General features: G+C 46.4%; 1 protein-coding gene across 10 annotated transcripts in view; it reads left to right on the forward strand.

Annotated features, from left to right (window-relative positions):
- Nucleotides 1-17449, forward strand: part of ST6GAL1 (ST6 beta-galactoside alpha-2,6-sialyltransferase 1) — a 149069-nt gene that overhangs the window by 82425 nt on the left and 49195 nt on the right. For 2 of the 10 annotated variants that reach the window (XM_017873401.1, XM_017873405.1), the window contains exon 1: nt 12191-12340. The exons of 6 other annotated variants lie outside the window; for them this stretch is intronic. The gene's annotated coding sequence lies outside the window, so the exon portion shown is untranslated. Of the gene's footprint in view, nt 1-12190; nt 12341-15293; nt 15385-17449 lie in introns of those variants that run through there. 2 more of the 10 variants (XM_017873403.1, XM_017873407.1) reach the window with 1 other exon arrangement.

Here is a 17449-nt window from a genome sequence, read left to right on the forward strand (position 1 = left end):
GTGCAATTTTTTTATTTTAAAACTATCTGAGTGTGGTGGTGTGTGCTTGTAGTCCTAACTGCTTGGGAGGCTGAGGAGGGAGGATGGCCTGAGCCCAGGAGCTCAAGGTTGCAGTGAGCTATCACTGTGCCACTGTAGTCCAGCCTGGGTGACAGAGTGAGACCTGGTCTCTAAAATAAGTAAGTGAATAAATGTTTTAAAAGTAAAACTGTAAGAAATTTTATGAATGTTATTTTAATTATTTAATCATAACCCATTGTGGCCGGGTGCGGTGGCTCACGCCTGTTACTGTAATCCCAGCACTTTAGGGGGCTGAGGCGGGTGGATCATGAGGTCAGGAGTTCAAGAGCAGCCTGGCCAAGATGCTGAAACCCCATCTCTGCTAAAAATACAACAATTAGCCAGGTGTGGTGGTGGACACCTGTAATCCCAGCTACTCAGGAGGCTGAGGCAGGAGAATCGCTTGAACCCGGGAAGCGGAGGTTGTGGTGAGCCAAGATCGTGCCACTGTACTACAGCCTGGGCAACAGAATGAGACTCTGTCTTAAAAAAATAAATAAATAAAATAAATAAATCATAACTCATTGTGTGGATAGTTCATAACATATTTAACTTGTCCTCTTTAGTTGGGAATTGAGGTTATTTCAGGCTATGCATGGCTGACATAAAACTGCAGTCTTTGCTTCTCTGAATATTTCCTGTTTTTGAGATGGAATTACTGGGTTAAAAGAGAATGGTCGTTTTTAATGCTTTGATATATTTAATCAAATTGTCCTTCAGAGAAGACATTCAATGTTATTTTTCCATGAGTTATTTAAAAGTGAGTTTGTCCGCTGTATTGTAATTTTTTAGTCTATTAATTTGGTGGGGGAAAGTGTATGTTATTATTTTAATGTGAATTTCTTTTATTTCCAGTGACATTGAATCCCCAGCCTGTCCCTGAATTGGTTCCCACCCGATTAGGGAGGAGGCAGAGAGAAGAGTAGAAAAAAAAGTATTTATTTATTTATTTATTTATTTATTTATTTATTTATTTTTTGAGATGGAGTCTCGCTTTGTCACCCAGGCTGGAGTGAGTGGTGTGATCTCGACTCACTGCAAGCTCCACCTCCAAGGTTCAAGTGATTCTTTTGTCTCAGCCTCCTGAGTAGCTGGGATTACAGGCATATGCCACCATGTCCGGCTAATTTTTGCATTTTTAGTAGAGACAGGGTTTCACCATGTTGGCCAGGCTGGTCTCGAACTCCTAACCTCAAGTGATCCACCCACCTCGGCCTTCCAAAGTGCTGGGGTTACAGGTGTGAATCCCTGTGCCTGGCAAAAAAGGATTTATTTTCTCTTCCTCATTCTTCACTTTGAAGATGAGAGGTAAACACAGACAGATCCTGGATTCAAATCCTGGTTCTACAACTTACTAGTTACTGATTTTGTACCTTTATTTTTCTGACCCTCAGATTTTTTACTGAAGAAATCAGGGCAGTCATATTGGCCTCCCACGAACTGTGAAGTAATAGACATTTATAGAGAAAATGCCTGGGGTGCAATGGTCAGTCTGAAAATGGTAGCTTTTGTTGTCCTTGGGAAGCTGAGGCTCAGGATGTGAAACAACCTCCTGCTGTTTTTCAGAGGCGGCAAGGAACTCAGAGCTGGGTTCCTTCACACAGGGAAGGCCCCTTGCAGGAATTGCTGCTGGTATCTGTGTCATTGCTTCTTTACCGTTTATTCTTCCAGCCTCCTGACTCAGTCTTTCATTCCCTGCTGGGCATGAAGGCAGCTATCACAGGCCAGGAAAGTCATGTTAGGGAATTGGGTCTTAGGTAACTAATTCAAATTGCTAATGGCATTTATTTGATTCAGTGGAAATGCACCTTGCAGTGTTTGATTCAGAGGACTGGTTCAAATTTCAGGAGGGTTTGTTTGATATTGTCTCCTCTTTCTCTCCAGAGCAGGATTCAGACCTGGAACGCTGTCTTTCCAGGGCAGCCTAGCCAAGCTATGGTCTCTGCCTCAATTTATTGCCCTTTCCCCAGGCCTCACATCTTCCTCCCCACTCACTCTGCCCAGACTCAGGTCCTCTATGTTAGTCGTGCTCTTGCTACACACCTGCCACCTCTTTCAGAAGGTTGAGAGCAGCCAAAACAGAAACGGGAACTGTGGCTCTCAATAAACTGCCTGCTCGCAGACCGAGAAAGAAGCGGGAGTGCTTTGTCTGTATTTACTGCATTTTTTTCTTTCTTTCTTTTTTTTTTTTTTTTTTGAGACAGAGTCCCGCTCTGTCGCCTAGGCTGGAGTGCAGTGGCACGATCTCGTTCACTGCAAACTCTGCCTCCCAGCTTCAAGCGATTCTCCTGCCTCAGCCTCTTGAGTAGCTGGGATTACAGGCACCCACCACCACACCCAGCTAATTTTTGTATTTTTAGTACAGACGGGGTTTCAATGTTGGTCAGGCTGGTCTTGGACTACTGACCTCGTGATCCACCCGCCTCGGCCTCCCAAAGTGCGGGGATTACAGACCTGAGCCCCCGCGCCCGGCCACGCTTTTTGGGTTATTTCAACACCAAGCAAATAGTCTTCCTGGTCCCAGGCTCACAGATGAGGCCAGAAAACCCCACCATACTCTCAGCCCTGAGCAGGGGTGCTGCCGATCGGGCACAGGGGCATTTCTTCTGAAATGAAGACTGGGTGCCAGGCCGTAGGGCTGTCAGCCTGCCCGTGGTTTCTCTCTGGGACCATCTGACTGATTTCCTGTTTTCTTCCCTGAGCACATTCAGTGCAAGAGGTCTAAGCATGAGGGTGGGAGGTGCGGTGAGTTTGGCCCGTTTTCCAAATGGAGGGAAAATCCAGGGAAGTCAGCAGGCTTCATTGTGAGGCATCGGGTCTACCAGCATTTCCTATTTCAGGCCATGAGCACCTGCTCTGTGGAAATGAAAGCAAATCTTTACCAGACAGGGGCTGCAGAGGGCTGGCAGGGGTGAGGTGGAAGGGCTCAGGGAGAATTGAACAATGTTGTGTTTTCATCTTGATGATCACACAAAATGATTCTGTACCACCAGTCACGATGACTTCAATTCATAATGGAGGAGACCTTTAGTGTCTCAAGTGTTTCTCGAACACTGTTCTTTTTCCTCTTTAAAATGGGAGCGTACTTAATCTGTAAGCCTTATTTCCTGTGGCTCTACAGAAGTGATGAAATAACAGCACTGTCTGGAGAGACTTAAAATAACAAACATTTCCTCTGAACAATTTAAAGGCTTCTCCTATCTATTACTTCCCCTGTGCTTTCCCTTAACTGTGAAATAGGGACTATTAAGCCCTTTTTTTCACACGAGGAAACAGAGACTCAGAGAGGATAAGTGACTTTTCTGAGGACACACAGTGATTTGGTTGGAGAGTTAGAGGACCTCGCATTTGTGCCCCAGTTTCAGGCTTTCTCTGTTAGCTCTGTCTTCACAGTGACACCCCCTTGACCCTGCCTCCCACGAGAGTCCCACGTTCCTATTCTTTTTGCTGTGGAGCAGTGTTTGAAATAGCTAACACTCAAAGTGGCAACTGTTGTTTTGTTTTGTTTGGTTTTTGTTTTTGAGACAGGGTCTCCCTCTGTCACCCAGGCTGAAGTGCAGTGATGCAATCTCGGCTCACTGTGACCTCCACTTCCTGGGTTCAAGCGATTCTTGTGCCTCAGCCTCCTGAGTAGCTGGGATTACAGACGTGTGCCCCAGGCCTGACTAAGTTTTGTATTTTTAGTAGAGACAGGGTTTCACCATGTTGGCCAGGCTGGTCTTGAACTGCTGACCTCAGGTGATCCGCCCACCTTGGCCTCCCAATGTGCTGGGATGACAGGCATGAGCCACTGTGCCCGGTCGCAAATATTGGTTTTGTTGAGATGAACATCAAGGTCTCGTGCTTAGCCAAAGATAAATACTGATTCATGACACTTCCAAAAATTTCATCTCATCCTTGAAAATGAAGACTTTCCACACCCAAGAGCAGTCAAGCTGGGCTCCAGCCTTCTGTCCCTCCTCCCCTGCTTCTCGGCAGGTACAGGTTTACCAGATCCCAGTTATTAAGCACTTGGCACGTGCCAGGCACTGCACAATCCTTACTTCTAACCCTCACTGCAGTCCTGTGAAGCAGGTGGTTTTGCACACATTTTACAGATAAGGAAACTGAGACCCCAGCTATCATGTAATTTGCCTAAAATTGCATGCTGATTAATAATAAGGCTGGGATCCGAATCTAGATTTGTCTGACTCCAAGGCTTGGTGCAAATGAAATTTAGCACCATTCCTCCAAACTGAGCCTTGTCTTAGGGTCTTTCACCTTCTCAGTCTTGGTTCTTGGTCCCCTTTAGTTTTTTCTGGGCCCACCTTTTTGAGCTCAGTTATCACAGTTATCAGCCTGTTGACTGAATTGATTGACCTGGATGGATGTGGTCAAAACAGGCAAGTTCACAGCTCTGCCTTTCCCAGGCCAGCACTAGGGTGAGGTGCAGGGAGGGCGGGAAGCCCAGGGGCAGCTCTCTTCCTTCTGTGGGCCTCCTTCTTACGTCTCCATCCTCCTAAGTCACATTCTGTGCTTGGTCAGCATGCAGGAGTTGGGACTGTTTTGAGGACTTGCTTTTGGGTTGTGGGGAGGGTACTGCACTGGCATGATAGCAATACATTCCTGGGCAATACATACATCTGGCCTCTCCCAGCTGCGGTTCCTTCATCTATAAAATGTTGACACAGTGTGTCAGAATGTTGATGTTCACCAGTGATTTTTCCTGAGATCTTTGCCAATTCTCAAATCAACATCCTTATGGTCATTGTTGCCAAGATCTCACTTACTGCGTACAGTAGTCTAAGAGGAGGCATTTTGTTCTTGCTTGACAGAAGACAAAATCACACACATGCCACCAGAGCACATAATTCCCCCTTATACTGTAGATGCAATTAAGCAAAGTTGAAAATCTAAGTGATTTCTGTTCCTTATTGATTCCACAAATAAAAGGCAGCAGGGATTTCTAAATCTGTTAAAGGACATTCATCACTGAGTGTAAACCCTCCCTAACATGGGCTAGCAGTTTTGTTTCTCTGGGAGCCATAATTCACAAGCCAACAGTTATTTCTGTCACTTCCCAATACATGGAGGGTACAGCATCCCCCGCACACTAGGTTCCAGCCTGAGTGTGAGCTCTCTTCCATACGAAAGGACTGGCCCCTGTGAGCTTCTTACTGTACACACTTCATAATTACTCCTTAGCACACTTAGGCTGTTTCATGTCTAGGACCTTTGGAGTTATTCTCAAAAGTGAAAATCCCAAATGTTGATTCTGTAAATGCCAAGGGTCAACTGTAATATTAACAATGATCCAGGGCTGCTGGAGGATTCAGTGAGATAAAATGCTAAGTGTCCAGCATCCTAAGTGTGCTCTGGGCTTGGGACCTTCCTCATTCACTGAAATCCTTTGCTATCAGGGTTAGGGGGGCATGGCTGTGACTGAAAGAGTCACGGGTGAAACAAGGTGATCATCTTAGTACAGGCATTAAGAATGCTGTCTTTCCTGGGTGCAGCAGCTCATGCCCGTAATCCCAGCACTTTGGGAGGCTGAGGTGGGTGGACTGCTTGAACCCAGGGGTTCAAGACCAGCCTGGGCAATGTGATGAAACCCTGTTTCTACAAAAATTTACAAAAATTAGGTGGGTGTCGTGGTGTGTGCCTGGAGTCCCAGCTACTTGGGAGGCTGAGGTGGGAGGATCGATGGAGCCTGGGAGGTCGAGGCTGCAGTGAGCTGTGATTGAGCCACTGCATTCCAGCCTGGGTGACACAGTCACAGTTTGTCTCAGGAAATAAAAAGAAGAGAATACAGTCCTGGATTCAGACAGTTCTGGGTTTAAACCTTGGCCCTGCCATTTACCAGCAGAAGTCCTTTCACTTCTTTCAGATTCAGGCTTCTTATCTGTGAGATGGCAACGGTAACACGGTACTGACCTTGGAGGGCTGTGGTGAGACTGAATGAGCTGTCGGATGTCCTGGGCTGGCAAAGTGCCTGGCACATGGGAACCCCCCAGGAGGCAATCATAGTCACTTTTTCCCTTCCTTTCTTTCTGTACAGAGCCACAGACCCAGCGGGTGCTTCATGCTTGTTGATGATTTCAGTTCCTGTCTAAAACCATTTTCTTGTTTACAAACTAACCATCTTCCGCCCCAACACACACCACAAGCCCCCACAGTGGATGCCAGCCAGACATTCTCCTCATGAAGCGCCACTTGCCTATCCTGTGCTTGGCAGTGCTAAAAAGGAGACAGAGAAGGGATATAATCTTATTTTTCTGACTGGAAGAATAAGATTCCCACACGCAGCACCTGGAGAAGCGGGCGGGAGTGCAGGAGAGTGTGTGTGCCTGTCAGGAGTGTGAGTAGAAGTCGACAGTGGTGGCGAACTCCTCACTGGAGAGTCTGAGAAGCTTCCTCCAGGGACATGGGCTGGAGCAGGGGCTGCCTTTGGGGACCTAAAGTGAATGGAAACAGTAATGTGGGGAGGCAGTTCAGGGTTGAGATGAACCATGGAGTGATGACTTCTGTGGATCTGTCCCCCAAAGAAAAATGTCCAAACTTTGGTGAGCGTGCTCCATTAAGCACCCAGAAAGTGCAGATATAAAATGGTCTTCTTGTGTGGTAAGGAGGGAAGCAAATGTGAAAACCCCCGGAGAACCAGCCCCTGCCTCCCAGGAGGCAATGACATGGGCCGAGAGCAGAAGTTGTGTTCTGGCCTTCACCTGGGATTGCTCAGAGAGTAGCTGCCCCACTGCCCAAGAGATTGATCTGCAGCCATGTTGCTGCCTCTTCATTTAGTGACCAAAGACAAGGCAAGATCACCACGTGGGGAGGAGAAAGGCCCACCTTGATGCAATGGAGATTAGCTCTTTCTCCAGCAGTACTAACTCACCTTGACCTGCTAATCAATGTGAATTCTTCAGAGGATGCGATCCCCTTTGAATCCAGGAGAAGAGTTGATAACAGTGTAGCCTGAAATTCCTGGGGCCCTGGATTGAAGCTGTGGCCCTGCCACTTCCTCAGTAACTCTGGGCTGTTATTGGGCAGCAGACTTCCTAGGTTGTGGAGGAGTCTGGGTTAACTGGGGACTTTAAATGCTTGAGCCATGTGTTGACTCATTAACTATGTCTACCCTAGGCTGAACTGGTGTTCCCCGTCCCTTCCCAGGAAAGGCCTGGCCTCTCTCCCATTCTGCCCAAGGTCACCCTCTGTGAACTTTTACATTCTTCCTAACTATTTTGATGTTTATTGGTCCAGATCCATTAAATCAGAAGCTACTGAGGATAATATCAGGCATCTATATTTTTAAAATGCTTCCTAGGTGATATTGATGCCCAGGCAAGATAGAACTACAATGTTCTAAGTGGTTCCCTTCACCTATACCACTCACCTTTATGGCTATGAGATTAGGGGTGGGAGGGCAGGGGAGGGTTACACCAAGGGCCTTGAAGCTCTCAGGACAGACTTGAACAACCTTTTTCTCCTCTATGTTCCCTTCCCCTTTCTCTTTGTAGGGGGCCCATTTGGCCTTGGACGGATTCTAGCAAAGATGTCAGTTTGTTAAGACGAGAGAGGTAAACAGTTGTTGCCTTGGTGACTTTAAGGAGAGGTAGTTGCACTTCAGTGACTCTGGCAATTAGAAAATGTCAAGGAACACTGGCTCAGACTTCCTCCTGCCCAGATTAATAACACAAAAACTACGATGGACATGGATGGGAAGAACGGCCGCCTGGAACGATCCCCAGCCCTGGAATTCCGGGAGGACACGATTAAGAAGACATTATTAGACATTGTCCTCACTAAAGAGACAGTTAAAGTGGAGTTGAAAAGGTCGTCAGATCCACGTTAGTAGGATTTCAGAGAAAATCCTTATCTTTGGTATTTTAGTAGAAATCATTCCTGGTTTGTTGCCATTTGGTTCTCCTTTGCAATTTAGCATGTGAGAATTCCGGGCAGCCTGATTCCTTGCCCATCTTTGACAGCTCTGCTGCTGTGTCCTGGGGGAGGCAGGTTTCTGACGTAATTGCTGCTCTGTCTTTGCCTGGTGAGTGCTGAGATGGAGAGGCAGGCTGGTATCTGTTTGATCTGGTAGTCCAGGAAAATCATAGTTTTACATTGTTTTTCTCCTGATTTCTAAACACGTGAAACCAGATTCTTCTGGAGAAACATAGAATGCCTTAATTTTGCCTAGTTGGGGTTGTTGGGGTAGTTTTTCTAAGCACTCTTTTGTGTCTAGCCAACCAGTAGAACCTCATTTTTGGGGAGGTGAATTAGCCGGGGTTCTCTTGAGGGACAAAACGAATAGGATAGATGTATTGATAAAGGGGAGTTTATTAAGGAGTATTGACTCATGCGATCACTAGGTGCGGTCCCACACAGTCCGTCTGCAGGCTGAGGAGCAGGGAAGCCAGTCCGAGTCCCACAGCTGAAGAACTTGGAGTCTGATATTTGAGGGCAGGAAGCATCCAGGACGGGAGAAAGATGTAGGCTGGGAGGCTAAGCAAGTCTAGTCTTTTCACGTTCTTCTGTCTGCTTTTTATTCTGGCCAAGCTGCCAGCAGATTAGATGGTGCCCACCCAGATTAAGGGTAGATCGGCCTTTCCCAGCCCACTGACTCAAATGTTAATCTCCTTTGGCAACACCCTCACAGACACACCCAGGATCAATACTTTGTATCCTTCAATCCAAACAAGTTGACACTCATTAGCCATCACAGGGGGTATGCTAAGCAAGAATTGTGTCTATGGCTGTAATCACAAAGTTATAATTGTATTGGAGTAAGCTCCACAAACCAGAGTCCCTTGTCCAGGGTCTCCAGAGATCCACCAGACACTGAGTATCTCGAAAAGCTGGGTGGGAGAAGCATGTTCACTACAGCAAACCTGCACAGCCAAGAAAATCAAGTTTCTTTGTTTTATGCTAAACTTATCAACCGACTGTGGTAATCGTGGCAATCTCATGCTGTTCAGAACCTCTGATTGGCAACAGTATCTTTGTTCATTTGATAACAAATAAGAACTCAAATTTTAAATTAAAGTTAGTTGACAACATCTTTCAAATTCTTGGAATCATGTTGGAGGAAACAAAATACAAGAGGATATGATTTGATGTGGAAGAATTTAGGAGCTCTTGGCTTTGCTTAAATTAGGGTGTGCTTCTTTTGTTTCACTGGGATTGTGAAATGTTGGGATGAGGAGATATGAAAAATCTATAGCTGAATATGCTAATGATGGTTTTAGACCATAGAAATAAATATTCAGGAAGTCCCTGCTGAGTAGCTCTGTAGGGTAATGCTAGCTGCTAGAGCAAAGAAACTCACGTCTTAACCATCGTGGCCCAGAAGTGATATGTGTTATTTGTACTCATATTTTTTTGCCAATAACTAGTAGAATGATCCCATCTATATGCTGTGTGTGTTTGTGTGTGTGTGTAAAATGCAATCCCTCTCTGGGCAGTAATTTACAGCACTAACTCTATATGGCAGAAGGAGCAAACTTTTGGTGGGGCAGCCAGCTATCCCTGATATGAGGAAAGAGAAAGAGGGGTCAGAGCATTAAGTGGCAGCTCAGGTGGCACACATTAAGAATCCAAGCTCTTAGAGAAATGGGAGTCCTTCATGGGAGAGGGTTTCTGGTGGCCAGGACACATGGAGCCCCTCTCGGAGGCACTGTGGCTAGTGCAGGTGCCCTCTGGGGGCAACAGGGTGTCAAGCACTCTAAGTCTAAGAACAGCAAGTTTGGGTTCTAAGGTCCAGATGAGGGTGAGGTTTGCTCCCTGAAGATTAAGGAGATGAAGATCAGGGCAGAGTAAATAGGTGTTCCCAGAAGGTCAATGCAGTGATTAGCAACTGTAGTTGAAGTGGTAAAGCAGAGAGGCTCGCAGTAGCCCTTGGAAGGGCCTGAGTAGAGGGACATAGGCTGAAGAGCATGACCAGTTTGTCAGAATAATCTGGTCAGCCGGGTGTGGTGGCTCATGCCTGTAATCCCAGCACTTTGAGAGGCTGAGGCAGGTGGATCACGAGGTCGGGAATTCAAGACCAGCCTGGCCAAGATTGTGAAATTCCCATCTCTACTAAAAATACAAAAATTAGCCGGGCGTGGTGGCGGGCACCTGTAATCCCAGCTACTCGGAAGGCTGAGGCAGAGAATTGCTTGAACCCAGGAGGTGGAGGTTGCAGTGAGCCGAGATCATGCCACTGCACTCCAGCCTGGCAACAGAGCGAGACTCTGTCTCAAAAAAAAAAAAAAGAATAATCTGGCCACATCCTCGTTTGACCATTTACAGTGACATCTTGTGCAAATGACTTAAACTCTCTGAGTTTCAATTTTTTTATTTAAAAAAGGATTGTTAATACTCCACCCCACAGGGTGGTGGTAAGGATTAAATTTGGTAACATCTATAAGATGTTAGCACCCAGTAAGAGCTCAGGCCGTGGGACCCTGGGCCATTCTCACCCGGATAGTTGCAAAGGTCTTCTTTTTGACTTTTGGGACCTGCTGCTTATCACAGTTGATTCTGAGGACAGCATCCGGTGATGCCTTTCTTTCTTTTTTTTTTTTTTTGAGACAGAGTCTCGCTCTGTCGCCCGGGCTGGACTGCAGTGGCCGGATCTCAGCTCACTGCAAGCTCCGCCTCCCGGGTTCCCGCCATTCTCCTGCCTCAGCCTCCCGAGTAGCTGGGACTACAGGCGCCCGCCACCTCGCCCGGCTAGTTTTTTGTATTTTTTAGTAGCGACGGGGTTTCACCAGGTTAGCCAGGATGGTCTGCGATCTCCTGACCTCGTGATCCGCCCGTCTCGGCCTCCCAAAGTGCTGGGATTACAGGCTTGAGCCACCGCGTCCGGCCCCCGGTGATGCCTTTCAAACATATATCAGCAACGTCTTAATCAGATGAAAGCCCAAATCCCTACACCTGTGTAAGGCGCCACGTCATCTGGTTGCCCCCTATAGGTATTTTGCTGTTCCCTCTACCTGCAACCCTCTTTTCTCAGAAATCTGCATGGTTGCCTCCCTCATCTCTGTGAAGAGAAAAACCAAATTCTGTAAAATATTTTAAAGAAGTTTATCCTGAGGCAATATGAGTTACTGTAGCCTAGAAAAACCACAAACCCAAGAAGCCTTGAGTAAGTGGTCCTGAGGCAGTCGGGCCACAGTGTGGTTTTATATATTTTAGGGAGACAGGCATTACAGGCAAAGATGGAAATCAATACGTGGAAGGTAACTGTTAGTTCTGCCCAAAAAATGTGAGACATCTCAAAGTGGGGGGGGGGGGGGGGGTTTGGGTTACTGTTTTTTTTTTTTTGTTTTGTTTTTTGAGATGGAGTCTCGCTCTGTCACCCAGGCTGGAGTGCAATGGCGTGATCTCTGCTCACTGCAGCCTCCGCCTCTCAGGTTCAAGTGATTCTCCTGCCTCAGCCTCCTGAGTAGCTGGATTACAGGTGCATACCACCACACCCGGCTAATTTTTGTATTTTTAGTAGAGATGGGGTTTCACCATGTTGGCCTCAGGCCTCCCAGAGTGCTGGGATTACAGGCGTGAGCCACAGTGCCCTGTCTATGTATTGGTTTTCATACATGGTTCCTGGCATATACCCCCATAGCCCTTGCTACAGTCTTGCTAGAATGTTGGGCTTTTTAGACTTTAGGGGCAGGCCTTAAGAAACTATCTCTCTCCTGCCGTCCTTTCACCTGCCCCAAGGCAGGATTCTAATGTTTTTTGGCCTGACTGTGGGCCTTACGACCCTCCCATGAGGCCGGGCATGGTGGCTCACGCCTGTAATCCCAACACTTTGGGAGGCCGACGTGGGTGGATCACCTGAAGTCAGGAGTTCGAGACCAGTCTGACCAACATGGTGAAACCCCCATCTCTACTAAAATAGAAAATTAGCCGGGTGTGATGGCACACGCCTGTAATCCCAGCTACTCGGGAGGCTGAGGCTGGAAGAATTGCTTGAACCCAGGAGGCAGAGGTTGCAGTGAATTGAGATGGTGCCACTGCACTGAAACTTGGGCAACAGAGCGAGACTCTGTCTCACGAAAAAAAAAAAAAGAAAGACCTTCCCATGAGAGGTTCCTACCCTATGCCCTGCCCTGGGGAAAGGAATGCTGACGTCAAGAAGCTTCTATAAAAGCCCAAGAGGACAGGGTTGAGTGAGCTTTCTGATAGCTTAACAGGAGGAGGTTCCTGGAGGGTCGCACAACCAGGAAGGGCGTGGAAGCTCTGCATCCCTTCTCCCACACCTCGCTCTACACATCTCTTCATCTGTATCCTCTGCAGCATCCTTTATAATAAACCAGTAAATGTAAGTAGGTGTTCCCCTGAGTTCTGTGAGCCTCTCCAGCAAATTAATTGAACCCACAGAGAGGAGAACCCCAGTGGAAGCTGGTTGGTCAGAAGTTCTGGAGGCCTGGACTTGTGACTGGTGGAGGGGGGATGCCTTGGACACTAAGCCCTCAGTCTGTGGGATCTGACACTATTTCCAGGTAGATAGTGTCGGAACTGAATTGGAGGACACCAAGCTGGTGTCGCTGCTTGGTGTTGGGAGGACCCCCACACATATGGTCACGTAAGTCGACTTCTGTGTTGACTGTGGTGTGAGAGCAGAGGAAAGATGGCTAGAGAGAGTTTTCCCTCCACAGGGACTTGGGGAGTTGAGGGTTAGGAGAGGGCTGAGGGGCCTTACAAGTCTTAAGTGTGTTTTAGGGATTCCTTAGCTAACAGTAGCTGAGAGAGTTAAGTTATTGTCTAGTGACTTGAAGTCAGTAGGAAGGAATGCCTCAGTAAGATGAGTAAGATAAGGAGGTTGGGGGGTTGGAGCCCCATAGATAGCAGCCCTCAGGGTGAATAGATAGGGATTGTCTCTTCTCAGACCTTTAAGTGTCTGACTCTCAGTTAATCTCTCCTAGATCTGGGAAAAGCCTAGCAAGGGAAGAGGCATTAATATCGATTCTCTGGAGATGCCTGTTTCCCCCACCAAAGATGACTTTGCAGTCCAAAGGGCCGTCTGGCAGCCTTTTCCAAATATTTCAAAGAAATGTATTTTGGGGTAAAGTATTTTAATTTCCTTCAGAGTCTGCTGTCATGTGATACCAGAGTCAGGTTGGAAAGTAAGCTACATTTTACTGGGTTCATTAAAAAATCCATTTAATGAGACTGTATTGTTTGTAGGGTATGACTTAATCTTTGCCTTTCACGGCCTTAGGTATTGTGTATAGTTTGGTATCTTATTGCCACAAAGCGTCTGTTTTGTCAGTCTTGTAATCTCTATTTTACCTTAATGCTGGTCACTTGTGCCTAAACCCCAAAAGGGAGGGGTATGATGAGGGTGTAACCTCCTTTTGGTTGTGGCTGGGAATTCAGTTTTTCCGGTTTCTCCGGGGTGCCCGTGGCCAAAAAGGAGTCCATTCAGTTGGTTGGTGAGGGGCTTAGGATTTTAGTTTTGGTTTACACCTCCTTCCAACCCTTGCTCAAATGTCTTCTTCTCAGTGAGGCTTCCTCCGATCATCTGATTTAAATCTCCACCTCACCCACCCCAAGCTGTCCCTATCTGTCTTCCCTACTCTAATTGTCTGCATATCAGTTATCTCCTTGCAAAGCACCAGGGATTTATGTTGTTTGACTCTTTATTTATCCTCACTGTAAGGTGAGTGCTAGAGGCGTTAGGGGTTTCTGGCTGGTTTCTGTACTGCTGTGCTACAGTCTGGTTCTCGGTAGGCGATCAGCATTTGCTGAATGAATGAACCTATCGTATGAGTATTGCTGTAAGTTTTCTCACAGGCCCTGCGGCCCCGCGAAGTAGAGGAACTCAGTCTTCCCTGTTCATTTCCTCACCTCCAACTCCCTTAGACTACCAGGACTTAGATCCTTTCAGATATATATATATATATAGATAGATAGATATAGATATATACACATGTTTTGCTTGCTTGTTTGTTTTTTGAGACAGAGTCTTGCTCTGTCGCTTGGGCTGGAGTACAGCGGCGTGATCTCAGCTCACTGCAACCTCTGCCTCCTGGGTTCAAGTGATTCTCCTGCCTCAGCCTCCTGAGTAGCTGGGACTACGGGCGCACACCGCCATACCCAGCTAATTTTTTGTATTTTTAGTAGAGATGGGGTTTCACTGTGTTAGCTAGGATGGTCTCCATCTCCTGACCTATTGATCTGCCCGCCTCAGCCTCCCAAAGTGCTGGGATTACAGGCATGAGCCACCACACCCAGCCTATATGTTTTTTATATATACACACACACACACTATGTATACACACATATACGTTTATGTTTTACATGTATACACACGTTTTTTATATATATACATATATACACACAGATTCTCTCTCTACACACATATATATACATACATATGTGTGTGTGTGTATATATAGAGTATATGTGTATATATTAAAAAAAAAAAAACCTGGGAGAACCATTGAATTTGAAGCCACCAAATCTCAACAAGCCTTGGAATCTAACACTCAGTGTAAGGAAACACAGAGCAGAGAGGAGAACATTAAACATCACCCTGAGGAAGCCGTGGGCCAGGCTCAGAACAGAAGCCACTCCACAGGAGAAATGACTTCATTTTCTCAACAAATATTTGCCATGGGAAAAGAAGAAGTAAGGGAGTGAGGAACTTTTCTAAGATAAGAGAGAATTGAAAATGGCACATCATCCAAACAAAATGTCCCATCCTTGTTTGGATCCTTTTTTGAGCAGGTTAGTGTAAAAGACAGTATTGAGAGAACTGGTAAAAATTTAAAAGTGGATTGGATATTAGGTGATAATGGCATTGTGGTCATATTGAATTATTATTTATATTCATATATTCTCTGGCAGAACGTGGTGTGTGTGTGTTTGTGTATTTGTGTGTGTGTGTCTGTGTGTGTCTCATAGTGAAGAGAATCTCAGGGTCTACATTCTCAATTCTCCCAGGGGTGGTACGTAGGTAATTCTGGATGCCATGGGAGTTAGTTCATGCATTGCATACAATGGAGGTCTTAGGACATTAAGGCTTAATTTTTTGTTGGATCCGCGATTGGGAAGAGCTGGTAGCAGGAAATTGATACAAAGTCTGGCGTTTGCTTTAAATTACTCCAGGAAAAAACAAAGCAGTGTAGTAAAGATTAGGAGGTGAGACAGTTCCTATTTCTGAGGAGGTGACGGGCCCTCTTTCTTTTTTCTCTGCCTCTCTGTAGCACGGGGGTGTGGTGTAGTGTAGGGATGTGGAGGAAAGAGTGGGTGGCTGTGTTGCTGGGGAGGGGTGAAGTGTTTTTTCAACTCTCTGTATAGGCCCTTCCTGCACTCTCCTCTGCTTAACGCTGATTTACCAAGCGGAGTGCACATTGCATGGTAAGCATATGGGAGATGCCTACTGGGGCTGGGGCGTGTAGTGGGGAATGGGCATTATACAGAAAGGGAATTCATGGGGCATGAAAGGCCTACTTTTTGCCAGGCACCTGTCAAATAGGAAGGCAAATATTTCTACAAATACATGTCTGTCTGTCTGTCTGTCTGTACGTGGGGTGCAAGGTTGAAGACAGTAGCAAATGGCTCATGATTTCCCTTTGCCATGGCTGCGTCAGTCTGGAGTTCAGAGCTCTCCTAATCAGTTCCGAGTGGTTGGCTGTGGTCAGGGACCGCAGCCTGACCTCATGGTGGGGACACAACACCCCCCCAACAAAGTTCTGATCTCCAGGCTCTTAGAAAACCTCTGGGGAAATGTACTCAGGGAAATGTTCTGAGGACTTCATTATCAGTGCTGCCTGGCTGGGAAACGATGTAATCTCTGACCCTTGGCAGGAGTGAAAGCCCTTTATCTTCAGGTCTTTGCTCTGGGCAGGATCTCCCCATCCCCACCATGAGCCTTGCAGGTGGGCCTGTCCTCAGGTAAATACTTGCAAACAGTCACAGCCTCTCAGGCACTGCGCGCCCCTCATGGCTTCCTTTCTTTCACTCTCTTGTCAGATTCACCAGCTACAAGTCGGTTTCTTGTTGCATATCACGCTTCTGACCTTTGCTGCGCTTTTGAGCAAAATAGTGACTTGTCACAAATGTTTTGACAAATGGTTAATGTTTTGACCCATGTTGGTTCCCACTTGATAGAGCTCAGTGGGTAGGAGCTGGGATGTTGGAGCCAGACAGCCTGGGCAGGCTTCTCTGGGGACTCTGTGAAGCGCATGGTGATAGCAGTCCTTGCCTTGGGCACTATTCTTGCTGCAGGAGTTAAATGAGCTTCACCAAGTTACAGGACCTTTACTGCCTGTAAATTACTTAGCACATAGTAAAAGCTCATTCATTATTAGCTAAAATAAAGTGATAAAAAGCTATCATTAAATTGTCAGCACAGCCCTGCCGAGGCAACCTTTTAAGTATTGTTATCCTTCAGATGAAGACACAAGGTTCACAGAAATTGACTTAAGATAACTCACAGTACAAAAGCCAGGATTCAATCTAGGTTTTTGAGACTAGAGCTTGAGTGAACTCTTTCTCCAAAGCCAAGGCTTCTCAAACTATTGGTGGTGAAGAACCAAATTTTTTCCCAATTCCTCTCACATCAGTAGTTTTGTGAAATACGATAAAAATGGAGCCGGGCGTGGTGGCTCACGCCTGTAATCCCAGCACTTTGGGAGGCCGAGGCGGGTGGATCACGAGGTCAGGAGATCGAGACCATCCTGGCTAACACGGTGAAACCCTGTCTCTACTAAAAACGCAAAAACAAAATTAGCCAGGCATGGTGGCGGGCGCCTGTAGTCCCAGCTACTCGGGAGGCTGCGGCGGAAGAATGGCGTGAACCCGGGAGGCGGAGCTTGCAGAGAGCCGAGATCGCACCACTGTACCCCAGCCTGGGCGACAGAGCGAGTCTCTGTCTCTAAGTAAATAAATAAATAAATAAGAATGGATTCCAGAATCATGAAGTGAGAAAAAGGACATTTGAAATACAAGCATTAAAAAAAAAAATTGATAACAGGCATAAAATTACTCTTTAAAATTACTGTAAAAGTCACTTACACTCCATTTCTGTGCTTAACTCATTTTGCATCTTGAAAAGCCTTCTCAGCCTAGCACTTGTCTGCAGATCTCTCTTTCAGCAGCACTGTTCTCAGCTACCTGTTTCTCACCACTTGCCTGAGAATTAATTACCTGGGGTGCTTATTAAATGCAGTTTTCCAACTTCCCTCCAATATTCCCCCAACCTCCCAGACTACTTGGATCAGAATGATTGAGACAGAATTCAGGAACCCGCATTTTAACAAGTGATTTTAATAATTTGAATGTGCTCTGAGAATCATTGTGTTCCGCAATGTTGCCTTCTCTCTACAGATAATAGATAAGAGGGTAAATAGTGAAGGGAGTGCAGTGTTTTATTCCAGCCCCCCTTCTTGCCTGCCCCTTCTTTTCTAAAAAAAAAAAAAAA

Source organism: Rhinopithecus bieti, unplaced genomic scaffold, assembly GCF_001698545.2.
Source record: "Rhinopithecus bieti isolate Rb0 unplaced genomic scaffold, ASM169854v2 scaffold_5626, whole genome shotgun sequence".
Lineage (NCBI taxonomy): Eukaryota > Metazoa > Chordata > Mammalia > Primates > Cercopithecidae > Rhinopithecus > Rhinopithecus bieti.